The 13339-nt window shown below is 44.2% G+C and overlaps 1 protein-coding gene across 14 annotated transcripts in view; it reads right to left on the bottom strand.

Moving 5' to 3' along the window:
* The window catches only part of TACC1 (transforming acidic coiled-coil containing protein 1), a 109267-nt gene that overhangs the window by 42056 nt on the left and 53872 nt on the right, over positions 1–13339 (bottom strand). The gene's annotated exons all lie outside the window — the stretch shown is intronic.

The raw sequence follows: 13339 nt of genomic DNA on the forward strand, positions 1-13339 counted from the left end.
TGTGCTGAAATGGGATGTTCTCTAAGGTGGGAAAAGCAGGGGGAAGAACAATACACAAGGTGTGGGACCTTCTTCAGTTGGTTCTAAAGACAGAAGACTTACACATGAAGAGGAAAACCCCCAGTGACTGACTGCCTTTGGAGGAAAGTGGAAAGAAGCTTTCTGTACCAAGATAATTTTTTTTTCCTTTTTTACGGCTATACCTATGGCATATGGAAGCTCCCAAGCTAGAGGTAGAATCGGGGCTGCAGCTGCCAGCCTACACCACAGCCATAGCAACACTGGATCTGAGCTGCATCTGCAACCTACACCACAGCTTGCAGCAATGCTGGATCCTTAACCCACTGAGTGAGTCCAGGGATCGAACCCATGTCCTCGTAGAGACAATGTCGGGTTCTTCACCTGCTGAGCCACAATGGGAACTCCTACACTAATTTTTCTAATAGCTCATCCCTTGAATTGGAACTGTGACTGATTTTTATTCTTTTTTTCCTCTCTTATTTACTTATCTGGATTCTCTACTTTGTGTCTACAATGAATATTATTTAGATGATTTTCAAAAGCTACATACAACATACCTATTTCTAGAGAGTTAAAGACAAGTTCCCTCTCTTCCCAGGCACCCTCGTTCCCCTTCCCCAGCAAAAGGCAGAGGAACACAAGCCCCAATCCGTTTCCATCCCACCCAAGACAGTGCCTTGAAGCCCTTGACTGCTCTGTAAACTTGGTTTCAGAAAACCTCCCTACAGACAAAGCCTGTCACAGAAGCTAAAAGGTCACTTAACACAATACTGGTGCACAGTGCAATCAGACAAAACTTTTCTCTAAGCGAAGCAGGAAGAGAATAATCAGAGTTCCCATCGTGGTTCAGTGGAAATGACTCTGACTAGCATCCATGAGGATACAGGTTTGATCCCTAGCCTTGCTCAGTGGGTTAAGGATCCGGCATTGCCGTGAGTTGTGGTGTAGGTCTCAGACACACCTCAGATCTGGCGTTGCTGTGGCTGTGGCGTAGCCTGGTGGCTACAGCTCTAATTCGACCCCTAGTCTGGGAACCTCCATATGCCATAGGTGTGGCCCTAAAAAGGAAAAAAAAAAAAAAGTATAATCAAAGCTTGGCTGCATCAGCAAGTGTAAAATTGGTGAGCAAATGGCAGTAGTTTAAGACAGAAACAGAACAATGTACTATAGGAAAAAGAGCGTGAGGTGAGTGGGCTGTGCAGTGCTGGTGGTGGACACACTGGAATGCCTGACAGATAGACAGATGAAGGACAGATGTTCCTGTGGTGGAAATGGATGCATTTAGTGCAATAGTTCAAAAATGCTCCAAATCGCCTTAGGGAGCTTTTAAAAAAAAAAAATACAGTTCTCGGGCCTTATCCTCATTTAGTTGGTCTGGTGAAGGGCCCTGGGCACTTGTTAAAAGATGATTTTAACATGCAGATAAGGGTCAAGGGATGCAATGCCCAACAGACTTATAGAACTTTCTATGATAAGAACATCCTGTAATCTGAGCTGTGTCATAAGGACAGTAGAGAAATACAGTCTTACCTAGTAGCAAGAACAAAGGCTCTGGGAGTTCCCTTGTGGCACAGTGGGTTAAGGATCTGGTGTTGTCATTGCAGTGGCTTGGGTTGGTGCTGTGGCTCGGGTTCAATCCTGGGCCCAGGAATTTCTGCATGCCATGGATGCAGCCAAAAAACCCCAAAACCCACAAAACAACAAAGGCTCTACAAATATCAATTGTATTTCTATTCTCTTGTGATGAAAAATCCAAAAACAAAATTATGAAAAAAAATCCATGTATAATAGTATCAAAAAAGAATAAAATACTTAGAAATAAATTTTAAAAGTACAAGACTTGTATTATAAAAATTACAAAAAACTATTTGAAAAAATTAAAGAAGAGCTAAATAAATGGAAGGGCACACCATGTTCATGGATTAGAAGATTTACTACTATTAAAATGACAATACTCCCCAAATTTATCCATATATTTAATCTTACAATCTCTATCGAAATTCCAGCTGGCTTCTTTGAAAAATTAACAAGGTGATCCTAAAGTTCATATAGAAATGTAATGGACCTAGAATAGCTAAAACAACTTTGAATAAAAAGAACTCACATCTCCTGATTTCAAAACTTACTACAAAGCTACCATAATCAAGGCAGTGTGCATAAGGATCGACATATAGATCAATTAAACAGAATCAAAAGTTCAATGCTTATATCTATGGTCAACTGATTCTTGAAAAGGGTGCAAACAATCTAACAGGGGATAAAAGAGTCTTTTTAACACCTGGTGCTGGAGCAACTGGATATCCACATACAAAAGAATGAAGTTGCACCACTTCCTCACAACATATACAAAAAGTAACTAACACTGATCAAAGACCTAAATGTAAGAGCTCAAACTATAAAACTCTTAGAAGAAAACATAGGAGTAAATCTCTGTGGCCATGCATTAGGCAAAGCTTTCTTGATATGACACCAAAAGCACAAGGAACAAAAGAAAAGACAGATAAACTGAACTTCATCAAAATGAAAAACTTTTACACGTCAAATAAAATCACCAAAAGAGTGAAAAGACAACCCCCAGAATGAGGGATGTCCCATTCTGATGATACATATCTGATAAGGGATTTGTATTTAGACTCCATAAATACTCTTAAATAACTTAAATAACCCAATTAAAAAACAGGCAAAGAATCTGAATAAACATCCTGCTAAAGAAGATATACGAACAGCCAACAAGTACATGGAAAGATGCTCAACATTGTTAGCCATCAGGCAAACACAAGTCAAAACTACAAGGAGATCCTACTTCACATTTATTAAGATGGCTACAATCAAATGGATCCTAAAAATCGGTGAGGATATAGAGAAACTGAAAGCCCCCTACACTGATGGTGGGAATGTAAAATGGCGTAGCCACTCTAGAAAATAATTTGACAGTTCCTCAAAGTGTTAGAAATGGTTACCTTACCACCTGACAATCCCATACTAGATACCCACCCAAGAGAAATGAAAACATACCCTGACACAAAAACTTGAACACAACTATCCATAGCAGCGTTATTCATAATAAGCCCCAAAGTGGAAATAATGTCCATCAACTGATGAATGGGTAAATAAAATATGGTTTATTCATACAGCAGTTTATTAATCAGCAGTAAAAAAAGGAATAAAGTTCATCCACAATAAGGACGAACCTTAGAAAGATATTAAGTGAACTGAGCCAGTCGGAACAGATGACATATTGAATAATTCCATTTATATGAAATGTCCAGAAAAGCAAATCCATTGAGACAAAGTATCAGTAGCCTAGGATCGGGGTGGGAGGGGTGGGGGGGGATAAAATATTCTTAAAATCAGACTGAGGTGATAGTTGCAAAACTCTGTTAATATATTAAAAATCTTTGAGGAGTTTCCACTGTGATGCAACCAGACTGGCAGGGTCTCTGGAGCCCTGGGATGCTGGTTCAATCCCTGGCCCAGCACAGTGGGTTAAGGATAAAGATCTGGAATTGCTGCAATGACTAGGTCACAACTGTGGCTCAGATCTGATCCCTGGCCTGGGAACTCCAAATTCTGTGGGGTGACCAAAAAAAAAAAAAGAGAGAGAGAGAGAGAAAATCTTAAGAGTCCCTGTTGTAGCTCAGCAGGTTGAGAACCCGACATAGTGTCTGTGAGGATGTGGGTTCAATCCCCGGCCTTGCTCAGGGGTTAAGGATTTGGCATTGCTGTGAGCTGTGGCATAGGTCACAGATGAGGCTTGGATCCAGTGTTGCTGTGGCTGTTGTGTAGGCTGGGAGCTGCAGCTCCAATTTTACCCCTAGCGTGGGAACTTCCATGTGATGCAGGTACAGCCCCCAAAAGAAAAAAAAATGTTTGAATTGCACAGCCTTTAAATGGGTAATCTGTCTGGCATGTGAATTATATCTCAATAAAAGTGTTTAAAAAAGAGACAGAGAGAACAAAGAGACTCAAAGGTAAAAGCAGGAGCAGGTCCTGCAATTTCTATATAATGTTCTACTACACCGTAGACTTATATTTCAGAAAATGCTTTAACTAGTCTCTTAGGTATGCCACTTGTAGAAATGCCTACTTAACAGAGGTGGTAGGTCTCACTATCACGTCAGTTTGGGATTTTTACATTTTTCTTGAGGAAGCCTACAATGTGCTAGATAAATTCTATTTACAGAAAGAGGTGAAAAAATGACATCACTCTTCTTTCCCACAACAGATGCAGCCAAGAATATGAACCATCTTAGAGGTATGACAAGTGGCATGCTCAAAAGGCCTTTTTTTTTTTTTTTTTTGCTTTTTAGAGCCACACCCGCAGCATGGATGGAGGTTCCCAGGCTAGGGGTCGAATTGGAGCTATAGCCACGGGCCTACACCACAACCACAGCAATGCCAGATCTGAGCCGCGTCTGCGACCTACACCACAGCTCCCAGCAATGCCGGATTCTTCACCAACTGAGAGAGGCCAGGGATTGAACCCACAACCTTATGGTTACTAGTTGGATGCTTTTCCACTGAGCCACAATGAGAACGCCCTTTTTTTTCTTTTTTTTTTTTTTTTTTTTTGCTTTTTAGGGGAGAGAGGTCCACCCACATGGTAAAAACCAGAGGCCTCCCATCAACGCCCAGTGACAACATGCCAGGCATGGGTAGCTGCCTGAAGAAGGGTCCTCTGGCCCCAGGCAGGCCTTCAGATGACAACAGTCCTAGCTAGGGTCCGGACTGCATCCTCACAAGCAACCCCAAGCCAGACCACCCAGCCAGGCTGCTCCCAGATCCCAGACCTACGCAAACTACACAAGGTAATAAATGTTTATTGTTTCAAGCTGCTAATAAGTGTTGGTGCTGTTATGTAGCAACAGATAACTAATACCAGCCTCTTAGAAACTTCCCTCCCTCCCTTCCTTTCTCTCCTTTGCTCTCTCTCTCCTTTTCTCTCCCTCTTTCTCTCTCCCTCTTTCCCTTTCTCTCCCCCTGTCTTTTTCTTTCTCTCTCTCTTTTTCTTTCTTTCCTTCCTTCCTTCCCACCCCCCACCTCCCTCACTCTCTTTTTGGGGCCACACCCATGGTATATGGAAGTTCCCAGGCTAGCTCAAATCAGAGCTGCAGCTGAGACCTAGGCCACAGCAATGCCGGATCCAAGCCGAATCTGCGACCTACAGCTTGTGGCAACTTGGGATCCTTAACCCAATGAGTGAGGCCAGGGATGGAACCCACATCCTCACGAACACTATGCTGAGCCACAACATAAACTCCTCTGAAATTCTTCTTTCTAACCAAAATAGGTGCAGAGTCCCAGGAGGCTGCACCCATCTCCAGGCACCTGCCTCTCCTCACCCACACATGACACCCACACAAGGTGGGAAGGGAAGCCAGCACTGGGATGAATGTGTTCTACTCCCCCCTCCCTCTCTCTCACTGACAAGCTGAAGCATTAAGGAAGCACAATGTTTTCACTCCAACAGCACTGCTTACCCAGTGATGCCTTTTCTTCCCACCCCACCCCCCAACTCAATGTCTAAATTGCACTGTAAACTTATGATGTTCAAAACTCCTAAAATACATATATACTTCCTACATTCTGGATGCTAAGTTCACTCATGTGAAAGATGGAATCCCTGCTGATTTTTTTTTTTAATCTTTTTAGGACCACACCTGCAGCATATGGAAGTTCCCACGCTAGGGGTGGAATCGGAGCTGCAGCTGCCAGCCTACACCACAGCCACAGCCACGCTGGATCCGAGCCAAGTCTGTGACCTACACCACAGCTCATGGCAATGCTTGATCCTTAACCCATTGATCAAGGCCTGGGATCGAACCCGCATCCTCATGGATACCAGTAGGGTTCGTTACCATTGAGCCATGACAGGAATTCCTCTGCTGACTTTTTTTTTAAGTTACTATCATTCAACAAGATACTAAAGAAGATGCTTTCCCCCAACACACTCTCTGTCTTGGCAACACGTTAAGAACCTTTATTTCCCCTGTTAAGTCTTAAGTCAGTGAAGAGAGATTCATACATTCCCTGTGGAGAGAAGCTGTATACTATGCTCCAAAAAGCTCTGGGAGTGTGCTCTTAAAAGAAGCTGAAGTAAGACCCTACTGTACTATTAGCAGTAAAGGGTCTGGCCTCCATGTCTCAGTTTTCAGACTGGAAATCACATGTGTCCTATCTCTTGGCATCATTGTTATAAAATCAAGTAAGATGCCTTAAAAAAAAACAACCTGGAGTTCCCGTCGTGGTGCAGTGGTTAACGAATCCGACTAGGAACCATGAGGTTGCGGGTTCAGTCCCTGCCCTTGCTCAGTGGGTTAAGGATCTGGCGTTGCCGTGAGCTGTGGTGTGGGTTGCAGATGCAGCTCGGATCCTGCGTTGCGGTGGCTGTGGCATAGGCCAGTGGCTACAGCTCCGATTCGACCCCTAGCCTGGGAACCTCCATATGCCACTGGAGCGGCCCAAGAAATGGCAAAAAGACAAAAAAAAACCCCTGTTTTCCATACACTCAATAAATACAGCTGAAACAAAGCTGGTAGCATGTCAAGTTGGAATCACGCAGTGGGAAAGCTGGAAATGAAGAACGTGCTGTCGTATTTCCAGCAATGACACAGGGAAGTGGGTCCCTGGACTGGCTAGGAGACTCTCTGCAGCTGCCACACAGAAGTGCCAAGGTACATTTTTTTTCAGCTGTGAGTTAATGCACTACTTCACTGGGGTACTATATTCTTGCGAGTTTGGCCACCATGAATCCAGCCCCTGGGACTCCAACCATGTGTGTGTGAGCCCATAAGATTAGGTTCACCTCACTCAAAGGTGAGGGCGAGGCCTTGAGCTTACAAGCAGCAAACCCTTCCTGGGCCCCGCATTAACACAGTTACCAGACAATCCAGCAACTCTCAGTTATCAAGTACCCACAGAGATGGCTGTTTTGGGTGGATAACCATATCTTTCCATAGTGATCTGAGTTTAGGAGACTGTGACAAAATGGTTTATATTGCTAGGGTTTCCTAAGAAAAGTAGTACTGGTCACTTGAAAAGAATACTATGATTGCTCTTTATTAACATTTTTTTTTCTTAAAGTATAGTTAATTTACAAGTTGTGCCAGTTCTGCACAAAGTGACCCAGTCATATATATACACACATATATATATTTTCTTTTTTATATATACTATTGCTCTTTAAATGGTTAAATGGCTTTAGACCACATCCATTTCTTAGGTGGAGTATTAAGTGGAACAACATCATTTTAGCAGGGCTGCCCGCCCCACCCACATACACACAGAGGGCAGAGAAAATACCTGTGCCACCAGAAGCTATCAAAGTAAGCTATACTGCCTTATTTGATGCTCAGGGAAATGCAAGTCTGAAACCAGCGCAAATCAGTCTCTCCCTAAAGCCTTACTTGACCATTCAGGCCTATAGCAATGGCAACCAGCACCCACTGTAAATTTGTTAATTAATCAGGTAGAGCCTTGTAGGTTTTCTTTAAAAAAAATAAAATAAAATAAATAAAAAATAAAAATTTTTCTTGGCCGTGGTGTGCAGTGGCTGGATGTGGGGATCTCAGTTCCCAGACCAGGGATTGAACCTGAGCCACAGTGGTAAAAGTGCCAAGTCCTGATCACTAGACTTCCAGGTAACACCCCCTTGCAGCTTTTTAAATTTTTTAAATTTTATTTATTTATTTATTTATTTTTTATGGCTGCATCCACGGCATATGAAGTTCCTAGCCCAGGGACTGAATCTAAGTTGCAGCTGTGACCTCCACTGCAGTTTGCAGCAAAGACAGATCCTTTAACCCACTGGGCAGGGCCGGGATGGAACCTGTGCCTTGGCAGCAACGTGAGCCACTGCAGTCAGATTCTAACCCACTGAGCCACAGCAGGTACTCCTTGTAGCTTTTTTTAAATTAAAGCTTACTTACTTAAACTTCATAAATTTACCAAAATTACTGTAAGCATGGATCTAGGTTGGCAAACTTTCCTGTAAAGAGCCAAACAATAAATATTTCAGGCTTTTGCCAGCCATTCTGTCTCTGTTCTGCATACTCAACCCTGTTATCTTAGTGTGAAAGCAGCCAGACAACACCTAAATGCACTTAGGGTGGCTGCATTCCAACAAAACCTTTTTAGGCCCCGAAGTTTGAATTTCATATAATTTTCATATGTCACAAAATATTTTTTTTCAACTATTATAAAATGTAGAAAGTTCTTAGCTTAAAACAGTAACAGGCAACAGCTGGTCACATTTGGCCAATGAGCCACTGCTGGCTGATGACTGATTTAGACTTACCCAAACTGTGTCAACAAACAACTCTGCAGTCCCCACAGGCCTCCAGCAGTGGATTGATCCTGTTTATCTCTCTCCTCCTATTCTGGAGAACTACAGTGTGTGTTTGGAATACCTAGGCATCTCATTAACACATCAAACAGGGTAGCTGTTCCAAGGGCATAGGAGAGCTTCAGTGTGAATTAAAATTCCCTTTCTCAGAGAAAGATAACAATCTGTAAATAAAGGGGCTGCGTGTGTGCGTGCAAGTGCGTGTGCGTGTGTGTTGGGGGAGGCCTCAATTAACACAGGACATATGATGCAGCTTTTGCTTTTATAATCTAAACACTGGACAAAACTACAGTCCATTAGCACCAAAAAGAGAGAGATGAACTTGAGATTATACCTTTCAAAAGTTCTTTCCTAGGTGAAGTTTCCTCACTGATGATCTCCCAGAAAAGAGAAAGAACAGTAACACCAGCAACTTAAACACCCTTTGCAGAGACAGACAGATAGCAAACACAGAACTATAGGCCCAAACACTTTAGCCACCTTCTGGTTCATTCGAGAAACCTCTTTGCCTACAGTTTATTTTACCAGTTAGCTTGAAACTGGTTTCATTATGTGCTTTAAAAAAAAACCCAGGGAGTTCTTGTCATGGCGCAGCGGAAAACGAATCCAACTAGGAACCATGAAGTTGCGAGTTTGCTCTCTGGCTTCACTCAGTGGGTTAAGGATCCGGCATTGCCGTGAGCAGTGGTGTAGGTTGCAGACTCAGCTTGGATCTGGCGTTGCTGTGGCTGTGGTGTAGGTCAGCAGCTGGAGCTCTGACTGGCCCCCTAGCCTGGAAACTCCACATGCCTCAGGTGCAGCCCTAAAAAAAGCAAAAAAAAAAAAAACAAAAACCCACAACCTCATCCACTAATTCCTAGGATGGCGCACAATTCTGTCTCAAGAAGAGTTATTACAGGCATATTTTGGCAATATTGGGGATTTGGTTCTTGACTACTGCAATAAAGCGAGTCATATATGAAGTTGCAAGTGTCTTTTTGGTTTCTCAGTGCATATAAAAGTTATATTTACACTTTACTGTAATTTATTAAGTGTGCAATAAATAGCATTGTCTACAAAAATAATATATATACATATACCTCAAGTAAAAACATTTCATTGCTAAAAAATGATAACCCTAGCTGACAATGCCACAAACCTTCAATTTGTAAAAAATGTAGTATATGGAAAGTGCAATAAATGGAGATATGTCTGTATAGAGACACTTTTTTTTTTTTTAAAGAGCATTTTTTTTTTTGCCTTCTAGGGCCACACCTGTGGCATAGGGAAGTTCTCAGGCTAGGGGTGGAATTAGAGCAGTAGCTGCCGGCCTACGTCACAGCCACAGCAACACAGGATCAGAGCCACGTCTGCAAACTACACCACAGCTCACATCAATGCCAGATCCTTAACCCACTGAGCAAGGCCAGGGATTGAACCCATGTCCTCAAGGATACTAGTCAGGTTTGTAACCCACTGAGCCACAACGGGAACTCTGAGTTCAGATACTTTAAGTCCCTAAACAGCTTCTAATAAAAGAAAATGAACTCAAAATAGACAGGGATATTTCCTTGAGTTCAAAGAATTAAATGGAGGTTGGGATAGGGGGCCATGGGTACAGTATATGGGATGCAGCCCATATACTTGAGGGTCCTTATGGAACAGGAAACCAAGATCTTTTATGTATGTGAACTCTGACCCCTAACCAGGTCACAGATCATCCTTTAGACACCACAGTCTTATACAATCCACACCTACTGTCCCACCACATCCTGGACCCTCAGAAATATGAAAGACTAATTTTACCAAGAGCCAAATAATCAACAGTTTAAGGAGAAAGAGGACCATTCAGGCCAAGAAATTAGAGGTCAGCACTAGACTCCAGGAATTTTTTTGCCCACTGATACTTTCCGTGGTCAGACCTGTGCTTGGTTGCATTTTCACATTTACTGTGAATGCACAACAGGGCCATCAGCAGGACCCTGGATTTGGATGAGGTATTGGGGAGAAGAAGCCCTGGAAGGCAGGATGCTATCCTATTACTTAGAGACCCTCAATGGAAAGATTTCATAATACATGGCAGTTGCTTCCTGCAATCATGATCTGATTTCTTGGTCTTTCTTGGTCCATGACTCTCTAAAAGGAAAACTTATAGAGAGAGTGAAAAAGAAAATATGAGCTAGAAGCTACCAAAACTTGTAAAAATGAGTCAATGGCACGGGAAGGATCAAACAATTGGGGCTGTATGGTGCTGGGGGCCTGGGCCAAACGGGCCTCTCTATTCAATTAGCAAAGAATTTGTCAGGATGAATCAGAGGACCAGCTTTCAGCATGGTGAAGAAGAGGGCGGCCCAGGCTGAGCAATTCAAAGAGGCTTTCAAACAGCTACTTAACGCATCTTGTGAGCTTTATTTAAATTTGAGGGGAAGGCCACAAAACAGTTCTTTCAAGCTTTCAGATCTCCCTTCTGATCTGCCAATCTTGAGAGAAGAAAAGGGAAGCTACGAAGCACTGAGACTGCTACAAAGCAAAGCAAGCACTACATACAGCTCCGCCAACACGCAAACCAGCCTGTTCCCACGCGGTCTCTGCCTGAGATGATGGGGAAAAAGCAGCCCAGGACCAGCTGAGGCTACTGCTTGCATTTTCGGCAGGGAAGCCAGTATAGAGCTCACCCTTTAAAGCAAAACCAAATCACCAAAAGCTGGTATCATTTCCTCAGTAACTCCAGCTCTGTCACAAAGTCCAGCTCTGAGAACCTGACTTCCCCAAGTGTCCTGGGAGGAAGTTACTAAGCAAGAAAACACTTGGGACTGTTGGGAGAATAAAAACATGTTCAGACCCCAAACTAGATAACTGAAAGCTGGCTCTAGTTGCCACCAGAGGTGACAGTGACAGGCACTGGAATAAAGAAAGCATGTGAAAAGGACATTGGTCCTAGAGTCCCTTCTCCAGACAGCAGCCGGCTAGCCTTTTTTTTTTTTTTGGTCTTTTTTTTGTTGTTGTTGTTGTTGCTATTTCTTGGGCCGCTCCTGCGGCATATGGAGGTTCCCAGGCTAGGGGTTGAATCGGAGCTGTAGCCACCGGCCTACGCCAGAGCCACAGCAACGCAGGATCCAAGCCGCGTCTGCAACCTACACCACAGCTCACGGCAACGCCGGATCGTTAACCCACTGAGCAAGGGCAGGGACTGAACCCGCAACCTCATGGTTCCTAGTCGGATTCGTTAACCACTGCACCACGACGGGAACTCCGGGCTAGCCTTTTTAAGAAGAAGTCAAAGCATCATTCCTCTGTTCAAAGTCCTCTGCTGTGGGCTGAACTGTGTTCCCTCCAAAAGATATGTTGAAGTTCCAACTCCCCATACCTGTGAATGTGACCTTATCTGGGAAAACAGCTGACTCCTTGAAAAATGTCGGGGCTGGGGTGGGAGTGGGGTTCAGGGTGCTGACTCCCCTCCCCCACCAGTCAGCACAGTCAAAAACCCTCCATATCAGCCATTCTGCATCCCTGGATTCATCCAACCATGGATCGTGTAATACAGTAGGACATTTTACTGAAAAATAACTGCAGATGAGCAAACCCTCGCAGTTCAAGTCCACGATGTTCAAGGGTCAACTATAGTATCTTTGCAGATGTAATCAGGCTAAGATGAGGTCACCCTGGATTAGGGTGGTCCATAAATCCAGTGACTGGTGTCCTTATGAGAAAGCCATGTCAAGAGACAGAGACATACAGGGAGAAGTGGGCCATGTCATGAAGGAAGCAGAGATGGGGGGTCCAGCCAAGGAACAGCAAGAACTGCTGGCAACCACCAGAGGCTAGAAGAAACAAGATTCCTCCCTAGAACCTCTACAGGGAAGGGGGCCCAGCTAACACCCTGATTTCAGACCCTGAGAAAGAACAGATTTCTGTTGTTTGAAGTTGCCCAGTTTGGGCCACTTTTTTTTTTTTTTTTTTTTGCTATTTCTTGGGCTGCTCCCGCGGCAAATGGAGGTTCCCAGGCTAGGGGTCAAATTGGAGCCGTAGCCAACGGCCTACGCCAGAGCCACAGCAACAGCAACATGGGATCCGAGCCACATCTGCAACCTACACCACAGCTCACGGCAATACTGGATCCTTAACCCACTGAGCAAGGGCAGGGACCGAACCCGCAACCTCATGGTTCCTAGTCGGATTCGTTAACCACCGCGCCACGACGGGAACCCCCTGGGCCACTTTTTAAAGGCAGCCCTAGAAAGCTAACACATCCTCCAACAGCTTCTCAGAAAGAAAATCAAAGCCTCAGTACAACAGACCTCCCCGGACCTGGATGACTTCGGCTCCCACTGCTCCCTGCCCGGTCACTGTGGCAGCCCTGGCCCCTTCACTGGTCCTCGAACATGCTGCCACCCTGCTGGGGCAGCCTCACACCTTCGAAGGAGCCTTTCTCTCTGCTGGAAGAGTTCTTGCCTCAGGTCTCTGCACAGCTGTTCTCTCCATCTTCCTGCCAGGCTCTGCTCCAGTCCCCTGACCAATAAGGACCCCCATCAGCCTTCAGCATCTCCTACCTCCTCCCCCACATACTCTGCTCCTGCTTCCCTTGCTTTACTCTTCTCCACAATACTTAAGACAAGCTGACATACACATTTTGCTGAACCTCTCAAGATCCACCTCCCTCTGCAACACTAGCTTGGTTTCACTGCTGAATCACAGTGCACCCGATTTACTAAGTGGATACATGAATTTGACCAGGACAGGGGAAATTTTACTCAAAACTGGCTGTGTGACAAAAAGGGTTTCTATTAATTAAGTGCAAGAGCAGCTTCTGGAGATGAAGGGCAGGCTCAAGGTTGAGCTCTGAGGGGCCAGGCTGTCTCAGGTGGATGCAGAGCCCATACCCATCCCTGATGGAAAATGAAATGGCCTCTTAAGATTTGGCTTTATCTAACAAAGTCAATCCACCTAAAATTCTTGCATCCAGCCACACCCTGTAGAAATCAAGTTGGCCTGAGA

The sequence above is a fragment of the Phacochoerus africanus genome, chromosome 3 (assembly GCF_016906955.1).
Source record: "Phacochoerus africanus isolate WHEZ1 chromosome 3, ROS_Pafr_v1, whole genome shotgun sequence".
Lineage (NCBI taxonomy): Eukaryota > Metazoa > Chordata > Mammalia > Artiodactyla > Suidae > Phacochoerus > Phacochoerus africanus.